At 43.3% G+C, this 15480-nt stretch overlaps 1 protein-coding gene and 1 pseudogene across 1 annotated transcript in view; both read right to left on the bottom strand.

Annotated features, from left to right (window-relative positions):
* Positions 1–15480, bottom strand: part of LOC126184375 (palmitoleoyl-protein carboxylesterase NOTUM) — a 328408-nt gene that overhangs the window by 287369 nt on the left and 25559 nt on the right. The window lies entirely within an intron of this gene.
* On the bottom strand, positions 318–435 carry LOC126185635 (5S ribosomal RNA; annotated as a pseudogene).

Genomic DNA, 15480 nt, shown 5'->3' with positions numbered 1-15480 from the left:
AGCTAAATCGATTACCTTCCGAGACAAGTACATCATATCCTCGCCATTTAGTAACCGCAGTGATGGGGAAGCAGTTATTGCTGTATATGAGAGACTCATTGAGGTTATCCTCCGTCCTGACATGTCTCGGAAGACCCTAACGTTACTGACCGACCGCCGTGTCACCCTCACCCTATAGGCGTCACTGGTGCGGATATGGAGAGGCGTGAAGTCAGCACACTGCTCTCTCGGCCGTTGTCAGTTTTCGTCACCGGAGCCGCTGTTTCTCAATCAAGTAGCTCGCAAATTTGACTAACAAGGGCTGAGTGCACCCCGCTTGCCAACAGCGCTCGGCGGACCAGATGGTTACCCATCCAAGTGCTAACCAAGCCCGACGGCGTTTAACTTCGGTGATCTGACGGGAACCGGTGTTAGCACTGTGGCAAGGCCGTTGGCCAGTAGGATTATACTATCCTGAATATTTTTTTGAGTACATCAGATCGTCGTGGTAATCTAGTTACAGCGCAAATAAAATTAATATATGAAAATGAGACAATATTTTTCGAATTCCCTATGATAATGGCGTCTGTTAGTGTCCAGCAAAATGCGGGGAATTTGGTTAAGACTACCTTAGTAATCCAGCTAATGAATATTTGCGTCCATCACTTAACGTTTGAGTTTTCTCGCTTCAGGTCCAGTAACTGAGCGAGAGCAGTGTGTCGTTCTAAGCTAAATCCTTCCGCTTGCAACTGTGTCTGGTTCCAAGAGGTGAAGTTGCCACAGCCGCTGCACGGCGTTTCTTTGCGTCTCTCGCTTATCAGCTCTGAGGATATGAATCGTTTACGAGCGCTTTCGTTGATTCACAGACACTCTTCAGCCTTTAGTAGTCACAAAATGCAAATGACTCATTCGTAACGCGACTTTAAAACGCCAGTGAGGAAGAAAATATAATTCAAATTATTGTCATAAAATGAAGAGAAATAGTTAAGTTTGGAGCTCATTTACCATGTATATAAGATGTAAAGACATAAGAACAACGTAAATAGAAGATTTAACGTTTTTACAGTCACGGAGTAACAACAATCCCTGTGAAAAGCATCCATATGATCATCCGTCCTCGTTGGAGCAAGTAGATACATACAGTTCTTCCACTAGCTTTAGTAACTGTGAAATACATCTTTCAAATACTGAAGGTAGCAGGGATGAAATATGAGACGCGAAAGACTATCTACAATTTATACAGAAACAAGATTGTAGCTATAAGAGTCGAAGGATATGAAAGAGGGCATTAGTAAAGAAGGGAGTAAGACACGGTTGTGGTCTATCAAGCGTGCTCTTAAAACTGTACATTGAGCAAGCTCTAAAGGAACCAAAGATACATTTGGAACGGGAATTAAAGTTTATGAAGAAGAAACAGAAAGTTTAAGGTTTGCCGGCAACGTTTCAGTTCAGTGAGAGACGGCAAAAAATTTGTAAATGCAGATGAATGGAATGGATAGCGTCTTGAAAACAGATTATAAGACGAGTATCAACAACAGAAAAGGACAGTAAAGGAGGTAGTCAAATTAAATCACACAGTGTTGTGGCAGTTAAATTATAAAATTAGTCACTAAAAGTAGTAGATAGGTTTTGCTATTTGGGCAGCAAAATAACTGACGACGCCCGAAGTAGAGGTGATATAAAATGCAGACTCACGATAGTAAGAGAAGCGCTCCTGGGAAAGAGAAATACTTTAAAGTATAATATAAAGCGTCAGAAAATCATTTCTGGAAGCATTGGGCTTGAGTATAGCCATTTAGAGTTGAAACGTGGGCGATAAACAGGACAGACAATAAGAGAATAGAAGCCTGTGAAATATGTTGCTACAGAAGAATGGTATGAGGAAATCAGTTGATAGAACACACCCAGAGGCATCAAGGACTAGCGAATTTTGTAATGTAGGGATGTGCAGGGGTAGACATTGTGCCGGGAGATAAAGGCTTAGTTACAGTAAGCCGCTTGAAGTGGATGTATATCAAAGTGCCAAAGTGAACATGCCGCTAATTTGCATAAAACTCAAGAATAAGTGGCAAGAACTGCCAGTTTTCAGTTTATGAAGAAAAACAGTTTTTATTTAATGATAATTGGCGAATTGTCACCGACACAGGTATAAAGTCAAGACTGTGACTATGGTGGTGGTGATGAATGTCGTCCACGTAACTTTAGACGATTTATGTATGTCGTGGAAACATTTATACCGGTATAATGATTCAAGGAAATCTAGATTTAAATGAATAACCGCGCACAGAAGACAGTTTGTCTAAACGATACCACGCCTACGAGTAAAAGGAACACCGAAAGTCTGTATTAATTTGTACAAAGTTGTTTCAATAAAAGTAATCGATAAGGCTACAATTTCTGCACTTCCGCTTGTCGAATACGAAGCGGCAAAGTGGGCAATGGTCATACACCCTTACCCTCAATAATAGGAAAACAAAGCACAATAGCAAGTTGAATCCATACGAAGACGCTACTCATAGAAACTAATGATGCATAGCAATGAAAGTCTTGAACTACAAAAAGATCGTAGAGTTAAGTTGTTTCCGTTAAAAGCTTAGAAGACACAACGCTGCCACTGATGACATGTGTATGGTAGGCGGGACCCAGGAGGAACAGTTTGTCCAACAAGACACTTTAATTATCCTATTTGTGGCGGAGAATGAAATAGCTCTCAGTGGGGTAGCTAAAATACGGAAAAACATTCACACATATTTACCAATACGTTCAGGACTTTTGAGGATGAAATAGGAAAATAATTTGTCAACGCAAAATCAGTAATAACCGTCAGGTCTTCCGGAAAAACCAGCCTGAAAATTGAGCTGATTATTTGCGAGATATGAATATTTACTTGATCCAAATATAAAATTTAAGCATATGAGTGATTCACTGACGGAAATGAGAGTACTACACCATTAACACCTCGACCGGAGGCTACGAAACTACGAGGGCGTGCTGAAAAGTAATGGTTTTTTTATGTGAAAATTCTTAAAGTTTTTAAATAAAACAAACGTGAACATTCTACATCTTTAATCTTCATGTCTACATACTTGCAGCCCTCCGTCGCTAGACGGATCCGAGTAGTGGCGTGTAACATGGCGGTGTTTAACGTGACTATGACGGTGCGTGAGGAACAGCGTGCCTGCTTCGAAGAGTTCGTCCACACATGGAGCACTCTCTCCTTCAGCATGCCAATGCCAGACCACACGCGAGCGCTGCCACATCCGCAACAACCCGACGCCTTGGGCTCACTCTAATCGATCATCCTCCATACAGTCCAGACTTGTTCCCATCCGATTTTAAACTGTTTACAAAACTTAAAGAACACCTTCGAGGACTTCACTCTGATAGCGATGAAACGGTGCAAGCAGAGGTGAGGTTGTGGCTACGTCAACGAAGTGAAACATTCTACAGTGACGGTGTCATCAAACTGGTCTCTCCTTGGGAGAGAATATGTTGAGAAATAAATATGTAGACATAAAGAATGGAGATGCAGGATGTTAATAGCGTTTGCTTTGTTTAGAAAGTTTTAAGAGTTTCCACAGATTCGGAGACATTACTCTTCAGCACACCCCCATGTGTCATATTTATTGACTGGTAATAGCTAAGGTATTATCTGTTGACAAAGTAATACTTTCCATACAATGATTTGAAACATGAGGTGTTGGTGCAGAATAATCATTCTAAATATTAGAGTTAGCGCTCAGGTGGAAAACTGATTTTGCTACATGAGTCTTGAGGCGTAGCGCCGTATCCCGATCCTGCCTTGGAGGTGGTTAATTGGGAGATGTGTCTCAGAGCTGGATAGTGACAGATGGTGACGCGAGACTGGACGCGCACGTAGTTTATCTATCAACCGATAGATGACAATATTTGATAGGGGACTGATTTAGTGTCGATTGTGCCCACTAGAGTGCACTAAAGTAATAGAATGTTTTTCATAAACTGTTCTAGTATTTTCATAAAGTGTTATTATGTCTTTTTGTGTAGATAAAATGTTATAAATGTGTTTTAGCAGTATGAATGATGCGTGAGTGTGGTTTAAGATTAATATGAAGATAATTGTTTAACGAGTTGTGTAGTGGAATTTAGTGTGGGAACATTTCGAAGAAGTATGGATGTGAATAAAGGGGATTTTTGTAGAATAGATCTGTAAAGTAAGTTTATGGTAAAGGGAAAGATAATTCAGGTATAAATAACAATAGTAAATAACTTTATGCATAAACAAAACTTCAGCATATTAGATAATTACGTCGGTAAAAAGTGCAGTCGTTAGGTTTATTATTTTGCGATTGGTTATTGATGAAAAGCGCGGACAGACGCGGGAGAATGTTGTTTTGCTATTGGCTGTTGAGCAAACTGACCAATGGTAAAGCAATATTCTTCGCGCGCCTTTCTCTGATGGTAAAGGAGACAGAGTATTCTAGGGAAGAGTCGGAGCCTAGCCATGAAACAGTTCGGACGTGTGTAGTAATAGTTCCGATGGAAACGATAAGTTGCCCGATCTAGCAGTGTTTCATACATCAAAAGTGTTGGAAAGTGACGGCATAATTATTCCGATGGGCGTGTAGAAATTTCGGAATTTTTAAGTGAATTTTGTGACGAGAAAAGACATATATTCCGCGTGGCGTATTGAACAGGTCGGTGGCTAAAAACTGTGACTGCATTTGGTACCGACAGACTTAATATTTGGCGAGCATTATCAATCAAAAACAATCAGTATTTTTGTAGGTATTACGTTTTCGGGAAATGCAACACCATAAACTTGCTAACGTGAGTGAAGGGGATTGTGAGTGACTGTGTCAAGACTAGCACGGGCTTGGCAGTGACACTTGTTCACCTACGTTTCAGAATATATTAATTGAGGACAAAATTTCCAACCCTTCATTTCGCATGAAAATTTTCTCCCGAAACGTAGATTAGTGACTTTAACTGCAGCCTGGTTCACGTCGAAGTACAGGAGGCTTCGCTCGGCTTCCCTACTGATGATATGCTGAGACAATGTTCACAGATAGGTGCAGGTACGTCGTAAAGGGACGGAAGGAACCGCGCCGCCGCAGTCTGATAGTAGTCAGGTGACTCTTCTTTGACACAGTATAGTTAAGATGATCAATACTCTTAGGTAATGCGGATGTTTCTTCACACATATCTACATCTGTACTCCACATATCACCCTGTGATGTATGGCAGAGGATACTTCGCCTGAAATTTTCTTCTTCTGCCTTTCCCGTTCTATTCACGAAAAGTGCTGTACAACAACGACACTTTGCATGCCACCGTCGGACCACCGATTTTGCTGATGTTCCCATAATAGGCGTTACGCGAGGAAAGGAAGGAAGGAAGATTAGGGCTTGACGTCCCGTCAACATGGAGGTCATTAGAGACAGAGCTCAAGCTCGAATTATTTCAAGGAGATCGGCCGTGCCTATTCTGTTCAAAGGAATCATCCCGGCATTTGGCTGGAGCGATTTAGGAAAATCACGGAAAACATATATCTCGATAGCCGGACGCGGATCCCTAACGTGAGTGTAGTGTGTTAACCACTGTGCCACCTCGCTCAGTAGTTCGCGAGATGTACTGTATTAGGAGGAAATACACTGCTGACAAAAAAAGTGTATCACCCAGAAGGAGGGGAGGAAACGAAATAAGACTTCACGGGTTGAGCGGGTATGTAATGTTATTTCCGTGATTACAATAAAGAGTCAAAAATACAAAGAACTTGTCAGTATGAGTCCACTTATCAGGATGACGTTGTACCCCATACAGATGTAGTATCCTCTACTAAGGTTCAAACGGCTCTAACCACTATGGGACTTAACATCTGAGGTCATCAGTCCCCTAGACTTAGAACTTCTTAAACCTAACTAACCTAAGGACATCACACACATTCATGCCCGAGGCAGGCTTCGAACCTGCGATCGTAGCAGCAGCTCTGTTCCGGACTGAAGCACCTCACCTAGAACCGCTCGGCCACAGCGGCCAGCCCTCTACTAAGGCAAACTGACGCACAACTGTTGTAAATCATCCTTGATATACTGGATGTCGGCACCGTGATGTATATGACGTCTGAGTTGGTCCCACCCTCGTTCTATAGGGGCCAGATCTGGGGACGTTGCTGGCCACATGAGTATATCAATGTCAGGCAGATAGTTCACAGAACCAGTAGCCAGCCATGTGTAGACGAGCATGTCATGTTGTAAATCGTCACCACAGTACTGTCGCTTGAGAGGTAATACATGAGGACGCAGGATGTCCGTACCGCACCATTCCGCCGTCAAAGTTCCCTCAATCACTACCATCCAACGCCTGAACCTATAGATGGCTCCCCACACCATGACGCTAAGAGTAACATTACATTGCTGCTTCTCCAATATTTTGGAAGACTGGGATCTCTCCCCAGGTTGCCACCATACTCACCGGCAATGGTCATCCGGGGTAGTGCAGGACTGCAAGTCATCGTTGAACATAATACGACGCCATTCCTCAGCAGTGCACGCTTTCCACTCCAAGCGCAGCCGCCTGTGTTGTGGTATTAACGGCAGCATATACATGGGACAATAAATCGCGATTCCGGCTAGTCAGCGACCATCAGTGTGGCATTATACAGAATGTTGAAGGAGTCCATTCTATGGCAAGCGTTGATATGAAGAATTTACGACGTACTCGGTGTTCAGTGAAGAAAGGATCTTAAGTTGCAGCACGTTTCCAAAAATATAGCTATTTTCATGCCGACAGGGCAATATATGCATTTGGGAACATTAAACGAAGCAAAAAAAGCGCAGTTTGTTACATCTTCTTGCACCTTTTTGCGAGATTACAACATTTTACACCTTCTCCCATCTCCATGCTTAAGCACCGTCTCCCGATTTTATCTGCACTTTTAATAGATTAGACAGAATTTTTTTTCTCTTCTTCATAAGGATTTTAAAATTTTATTTAATCAGAAGTCAATAATGGTCAATAAATTTTAAATTGCAATTTATGGAAAGCGCCATTAATTATTCATACCCCCAGCAACAATAGTCAACCTCAGGAACAATAGTCAACGTCAGTGACAATCGTGAACCTGCAGCTGTGAAATCAAATAAAATTTAAATAATGATGCTGCAACCGTTGAAACGTAAGTTAGATAATGTTGACATGAATTTAACGGTTCCTATCCACCGACTGTGTGCTGTCTTGTTGGCTGTTCCAATTCAAATGGCTCTGGGCACTATGGGACTTAGCATCTGAGGTCATCAGTCCCATAGAACTTAGAACTACTTAAACCTAACTAACCTAAGGACATCACACACATCCATGCCCGAGGCAGGATTCGAACCTGCGACCGTATCGGTCGCGCGGTTCCAGACTGACGCGCCTAGAACCGCTCGCCCACGGCGGCCGGTCTCTTTTTGGCTGTGTTAACGTTTTACCAGAACGGATTTTTCATGACAAAATCATGGCCAAGGTTATGGAGGACAAGTTGAGTTAACTTCGCGAAGAATTCGAAACTAATCGCACGATTCTGCGGAGTAAATACTGCAGTGGATGACAAGCATCAAAGGAACAGAATTAACCAGTACATCCAAAGCAACAACATTTAAAGAACAGAGAAGTTTGCAAGTCGAAACCTAAGTGAACTATTCTGATACACCTATTCACTTAAGGATCTGAAGAAGCAGCAGCCAATGAATGAGTTTAGTGCGGATCTTGCTATGGCGTTAATCCATTCAGGAATTCCAATCCACTAGGTAAAATATGCTGTATTCAGACCATTTCTTAAGAAGGACACTCGAAGGTTAATACCGGATGAGAGTACGTTGAGAAAAAGTTACATACAGCCAATTTATGAGAACTTTTTAGAGAAAATAAAAGAGGCGGTCCTTAAACATGAAGTTGGATTCGTTTTAGATGAAACTACTGATGAGCTGCAAGGTTATATTTTGAATGTGTTGGTTTTTCCATTAACTGGAGAATAGACAAAACATACGCTTTTTAAAATGTACCAACTCGAGATGACATACGCTTGCACGATGATTTAAGCATTCAACGACTCGTGTATGAACCTGTGGCCAGGGGGCATACAATACGAAAAAATCAGGTTTATGGCGATTGATCAAACACGCTACTTGCTTTCGGCTTCCCAGCAATTGAGGAGCATATACTCCAACCTCAAACATGTGACATTTATTGCACATGGTCTGCACCGTGCTTGCAAAAGCATCTGGGAGAATTACTACAGGATAAATGACTTCGTTGCTGCTCTGAAGAAGATTCAGGTAACGACTTCCAGTCGTCAGGTATTGTATCAAGAAATGACAGAGCTCCACCTTCCCCAGTTTCCTGTCATCACAAAATGTGGCACTTCGGTAAGATGCACAGTTTCCGTGAGCGAAAACTATGATAAAATCAAACACTTCACACCCGCGCTAGACTCAATGGACGCAGGAGGCATCAAGCAGGTCCAACAATTAGTCAAAAACAAAGAAGTAGAGTTGTAACTGTTTGCATTGTATGGCTCCAAGTATTTGTCTGATGTGATACAGAGTTTGGAAGAAGAAGGTATGGCAAAGGAGGAACATTGGGAGAAGTTGATGAGTTTTCGGAACGTCCTTGATGGATCTGCTAAAGATAAATTGGAATTAAATATCAAGAACAGTGAAGATGTCAAAATCTTTGCAACTTCCACTGAACTTCCTTTACGGATGCTGACAAGATATGTTCCATTGGTTTGTGTAGATGTAGAGCGGAGTTCCTCCGTATATAAGGAACTATTGAGCTAAAACACCAGCGACTTAATGTCATAAACACTGAGATGATGTGTGTAATCCAGTATAACGGAACCATGTAAATGAGACAAAGAAAGTTACTGTAGCTGGTTTAGACTCACATAACGTAATTTCAAAATCACCTTTCTTGAATGTTGTTATGTGTGTTTTCAGAACCTTTTTCCCATCTTTTCTGAGCGTAATTTGTACATTAAAGTGCTTTCACTAGTGATAAATGTGGCTATCCTCCCTAGCCGTAGTCAAACGTCGTCGACCGAAATCTTGACGGCGAGTATGCCTGCCCTCACGTTGCGATACAGTCCTACATCGGGCCGTTGTCAGATCCGAACGCCCCACAAATCTGGATACTGCACGATTCCGCCATCCGGCCAACTGGAGATCCACAATGAGGCCCCTTTCAGCCTCTGCCAGGTAGCGATAATGCTGTCTCACACGAGTAGGCTACATCTCCGTCACCTTCACAGTGATCACTCAACATCTGACGCTGTTTACACCCACTGTATCCCCTACGAGGCCTAGTAACCACACTAAACACGAACAACGCTAATACACTCTGGTGGCGTTCTACCTGTCACACGGGAATTGCAACTCTAATCATAGGGTACATACCAATGGAGTGTACGTGTACAAAGCTGCATTGCTATCCGACCATGACCTCTGGGTGCTGCACTTTTTTTGTCGGGGATTGTAACATACCATGGAACAAAGACACACACAATTTTGGCAGTAAACCCGTAAGTGTTGCACGACATCTATCTTGCAACATCTGCCAACAGCATGAGATGATCCTCTGTTTGATACTGTATGGCCTACTAAACGAACGCGCTCTCTTATCTAGTAGCCCTATCTGGTCCCACATTGATGAGCAGCATTTACGAATCGCAGGTGTCGTAAGATACCTCTTCAATGAGTGAATTACATTACCTCACACTGGACTCGCATTCGGGAGGACGACAGTTCAATCCCACGTCCGGCCATCCTGATTTAGGTTTCCCCTGATTTCCCTAAATCGCTTCACGTAAATGCCGGGATGGTTCCTTTGGAAGGGCACAGCTGATTTCCTTCCCTATCCCTCACTAATGCGATGGGACCAAGACCTCGCTGTTTCGGCCCCTCCAGCAAATTAACCAACCAACCATTATTTCCTTGAGATTTTCCCAATGAATCTCATTCTAGCAACTACTTTTAGTAAAACTTGTTTCGTGTGGTGGTGGGGGAATTGTTGGTGATGGTTGGTCGGTACTTCCGTAACCAAGGCAGCTGAAGTGTCTTGTGTTTCAAGAGGCATCGGATCTAAGATTGATACCGCATTCAGGGAAAGGGGAAAAGTATCATCCGCTAAGTCACCACGCAGATTAAACTGTGTGTAGAGTGGTCTTAACATATGTTCATTGAAGGTGACTGTGACAAAAATAAAGAGGACGACGGCTGCAAAAGTCACTGCAGAACTGAATGTCGCACTCACGAACCCTGTCGCCACAAAAATAACTCGAAGGAAGCTTTAGAAGCAGGGAACTGCAGGACGAGTTGGATCCCAAAACCACGCATTAATATACAAACGCCAATAACAAGCAAAAGTGGTGCCGAATCCATAAAACCTGGACTGTAGAGCAATGGAAGAAAGTTGTCTTGTCGTATAAGTGTGGTTTCACATTGTTTCCAATGTCTGGCCGAGTTTATGTCCAAAGAGTGAAACGTGGTCGTGTTTATGTTCCAGGAGTGAAAAATGGAGGCGGTTTGGTAATGATCTGGGCAGCCATATCGTGGTATTCCGTGGGCACCATGGACGCTCTGCAAGTTCCCAATATTGCCAAGGATTACGTGACCATTTTAGCTGAACAAGTCTATCCCCTTGTACAGTGTTGTGTTCCAAGACAACAATGCCCCTGTTCACAGTGCTCGCATCGTCCAGGACTGAGGTCGTGAGCACGATGACGAATTGTCACATCTTACCCGGCCACCACAGGTACCTGGTCTCAATATTATTGAGCTGTTGTGGTCTACTTTGGAGACAAGGGTGCATGATCACCATCCATCTCCATCACTGTTACCTTGCCACTATTTTGCGGGAAGTATGGAATAGGATTCCCTTGAAAATCATGCAGGACCTCTATTTATCCATTCCGAGACCAACAGAAGCTGTTTGGTTTTCATAAACCGTATAAAACATATTAATGTGTTGCGCTTTTGATGTTTCCATATTTTTTCCTATTCACTGTAATATCTGTTTCTGTTGAGAGTAAAACGCGTGTCACATTATACTTTGCGTCGATCCTTTGCAGATCTTACTGCATTTTGCCATTATTTTCAGGCGTTGTGATCTTCCCATATACAAAAGTGTAATCATCGAACTTCCTCATAAAGCTTCCGCTTTTATGCTACAGGTCACTTGTATTTTGTATGTCATGACCTGTAATGGCACTACAAGGTTCTCTTGAGCCACGACAGAAGTTATTTTTACATCTAGCGATATCACCCCACGAAGAAGGATGTATAATGGTTTTTCACTTGAAAAACACTGTGTCTGAATGAACAAATGTGTAGAGCCTTTCAGGAGATCAAATCTCCACCAAGCATCCGGATTTAGGTTCTATGTTTCCCTACATCGCTCAAGGAAAGGGCATGGAAGATTCTTTTGTAATTGTTAGGACCAATTACCTCCCTTACTTTACACTACTCCGAATGGTTCAAATGGTTCTGAGCACTATGGGACTTAACATCTGAGGTCATCAGTCCCCTAGAACTTAGAACCACTTAAACCTAACTAACCTAAGGACATCACACACATCAAAAATAATGACACACCACGAAAGAATTATCCAATTGGGACGGAAATCGGTAGAGGCGATGTACATGTACAGGCAACCAAATAATAACAGTTTCAGAAAAATTAGATGATTTATTCAAGAGAAAGAGATTCACCAATTGAGAAAGTCAATAACGTGTTGGTCCACCTCTGTCCCTTATACAAGTAGTTATTTGGTTAGGCATTGATGACAGAGTCGTTGGATGTGTTCCTGAGCGATATCGTGTCAAATTATGTCCAGTTGGCGAGTCAGATCGTCAAAATCCCGAGACTGTTGGTGGGCCCTGCCCATAATGCTCCAAACGTTCTCAATTGAGGAGAGATCCAGCGACCTCGCTGGACAAGGTAGGGTTTGGCAAGCATTAAGCCAAATAGTAGAGTCCCTCACCGTGTGTGTGCAGGTATTACCATGCTGAAAGGTAAGCCCAGGACGGGTTGCGATGAAGGGCAATAAAATGGGGACATACACTATGTGATCAAAAGTATCCGGACAACTGGCTGAAAATGACTTACAAGTTCGTGGCGCCCTCCATCGGTAATGCTGGAATTCAATATGGTGTTGGCCCATCCTTGCCTTGATGACAGCTTCCATTCTCGCAGGCATACGTCCAGTAAGGTGCTGGAAGGTCTCTTGGAGAATGGTAGCCCATTCTTCACAGAGTGCTGCACTGAGGAGAGGTATCGATGTCAGTCGGTGAGGCCTGGAGCGAAGTCGGCGTTCCAAAACACCCCGAAGATGTTATATAGGTTTCAGGTCAGGACTCTGTGCAGGCCAGTCCATTACAGGGATGTTATTGTCGTGCAACCACTCCGCCACAGGCCGTACGTTATGAACAGGTGCTCGATCCTGTTGAAAGATGCAATCGCCATCCCCGAAATGCTCTTCAACATTGGGAAGAAGGTGCTTAAAACATCAATGTAGGCCTGTGCTGTGATAGTGCCACGCAAAACAACAAGGGGTGCAAGCCCCCTCCATGAAAATCACGACCAAACCATAACACCATCGCCTCCGAATTTCACTGTTGGCACTACACACGCTCGCAGATGACGTTCACCGGGCATTCGCCACACCAGCACCCTGCCATCGGTTCACCACATTGTGTACCGTGATTCGACACTCCACACAATGTTTACGCTCCTTACACCATGCGAGGCATCGTTTGGCATTTACAGGCGTGATGTGTGGCTTATGAGCAGCCGCTCGACCATGAAATCTAAGTTTTCTCATTTCCCGCCTAACTGTCATAGTACTCGCAGTGGATCCTGATGCAGTTTGGAATTCCTATATGATGGTCTGGATAGGTGTCTGCCTACTACACATTACGATCCTCTTCAACGGTCGGCGGTCTCTGTCGGTCAACAAATGACGTCGGTCTATACGCTTATGTGCTGTACGTGTCCCTTCACGTTTCCACTTAACTATTACATCGGAAACAGTGAACTTAGGGATGTTTAAGAGTGTGGAAATCTCGCTACAGACGTATGACACAAATGACACCCAATCACTTGACCACGTTCGAAGTCCGTGAGTTCCGCGGAGCGCCCCATTCGAATCCCTCACGATGTCTAATGACTACCGAGGTTGCTGATATGGGAGTACCTGGCAGGAGGTGGCAGCACAATTCACCTAATATGAAAAACGTATGTTTTTGGAGATGTCCAAATACTTTTGATCACATAGTGTAGTATATCGTCGACGTACCGCTGACTACTGATCGCCATACGGCCCGACAACCTGGACTGATGGTCGAGTTTGCCATTTATTTTCATAGCAGGACCTCTTCGGTTGTCATCTGCGGCACCCTTACAGCACAGCGGTACTTAAACGCTATTCTACGCCCTGTTTTGCGTCACTACCTGGCAATTTTGTGTTTACATTTCAGCAAGATAGTGCCCGCCCCCAACGGCGAGAGTTTATACTGCTTGTCTTCGCGCTTACCAAACCCTACCTTGGCCAGAAAGGTCGCCAGATCTCTCCCCAGTTGCGAACTTCGGAGCTTTAGGGCAGGGCCCTGCAACCAGCTGGGATTTTGACGATCTTACGCGCCAATTGGACATAATTTTGCACGATATCCCTCAGGAAGGCCTCTAAGAATTCTATCAGTCAAAGACAGCCGCGGTGACCATGCGGTTCTGGGCGCTTCAGTCCGGAACCGCGGGACTGCTACGGTCGCAGGTTCGAATCCTGCCTCGGGACTGGATGTGTGTGATGTCCTTAGGTTAGTTAGGTTTAAGTAGTTCTAAGTTCTAGGGGACTGATGACCTAAGATGTTAAGTCCCATAGTGCTCAGAGCCATTTGAACCATCTATCAGTCAATACCAAGCAGAATAACTGCTTGCATATGCAAGTGACGAACACGTTGTTAACTTGCTCAGTTTTTGAAGCTCTTTCTCTTGAATAAATCATCCAGTTTTTTTGAAACTGTAATCATTTGTTTGTCTGTACAGGTATATCACTTCTACCGATTTCCGTCCCATTCGGATAATTCCTTCGTGATGCGTCGTTTTTTTTCCCCTTAGAGTGTATATGAATGACAGATAAATGGCATAAACAACTGTGCCCCTGTGCCCTACTTAGGGGAACAGCGGTTAGTATGGGCCGGTGGTTAGTATGGGCCACATGGTGTTTCTTGGGTTTACTTCAAAACGGCGGACTCATTCAGTGCTTGGAATATAGCGCAGATATCACTCCACCAAAACGGCGGACTCATGCAGAGCTTGGAATAATGCGCAGCTATCACTCCACCATTTACTACAACTTGAGTGCCGCGCGGGATTAACCGAGCGGTCTTGGGCGCTGCAGTCATGGACTGTGCGGCTGATCCCGGCGGAGGTTCGAGTCCTCCCTCGCGCATAGGTGTGTGCGTTTGTCCTTAGGATAATTTAGGTTAAGTAGTGTGTAAGCTTAGTGTAAGCTTAGGGACTGATGACCTTAGCAGTTAAGTCCCATAAGATTTCACACACATTTATTTTGTACAACTTGAGTGAATATTTAAGTAGTCCAATGTAGACTGAATCGTAATAATGAAATTCCGCTCAATCACGCCGGTTTCTGTTTCCTCGATGTTTGAATGTGCTGTGTTAGACGGGTAGTATGGACTAAACCAAACTCGGGTGGATGAGCCATATAATAAATTTATTTTTTCAGTTTAGGACTCGACGACAAGCTTGAAGAAGAAGCATGCCGTCGATGGAGTGGCCCGAGACTGCAGTGAAGCAAGAGGTTTCAAGTGTTTTAGAAGGCAAAATGAGCGAAAGGATTGCTGCTGACCATTTTAATTTTCCTGGAACTGCACTGCAAAGGATAATAAAATCACTGAAGGATTCAGCAGACAATTATAACACCTTAGATTGGGATTTTGAAACCAACATTTGAAGAAAAATTACACGAGACCTTTAGATTCCAGGTTAATGCCGCTAGCTAAGACTGAGTTTCTAAAGTTGCCTTACAATTTGGCAGAAAAGTTGAAACTGCTTCACATACTTAACAGGAAAAAGAAATCGCCAGGTTAAGGTTTCTATGAAAACTTTATGAGGAAACAGCCAGAACCGACTTTCAGATAACCTCAGTCCACAGCTTTAACGCGTTGTTTCATGTTCAGTCGATCCAAGATGAAAGGCTCTTTAAAAAACTGTATTTTTTATTATTTTGTACTTTTGATATACAAGAAGATAAATTTGTTTGTGAATTACATAACGCCTTTTTTAATTAAAAACCTATATCTTGATCCAATCGGAGAAATAGAGATGGTGGGAGCAGACACGATCGTGGCATTTGCTGACGATGTTGTAATTCTTGGCGATACGCTGGAGCAAGTATGCGTTGATACTTCCCGATTTCTCCGCAATGCGAAGTGGTGGTGAACGAGGATAAAACCAAATATCTTG

The sequence above is a fragment of the Schistocerca cancellata genome, chromosome 4 (assembly GCF_023864275.1).
Source record: "Schistocerca cancellata isolate TAMUIC-IGC-003103 chromosome 4, iqSchCanc2.1, whole genome shotgun sequence".
NCBI classification, from domain to species: Eukaryota; Metazoa; Arthropoda; class Insecta; order Orthoptera; family Acrididae; genus Schistocerca; species Schistocerca cancellata.
Note: the sequence above shows the minus strand (reverse complement) of the source record. Positions and strands in the feature narration are given on the sequence as shown.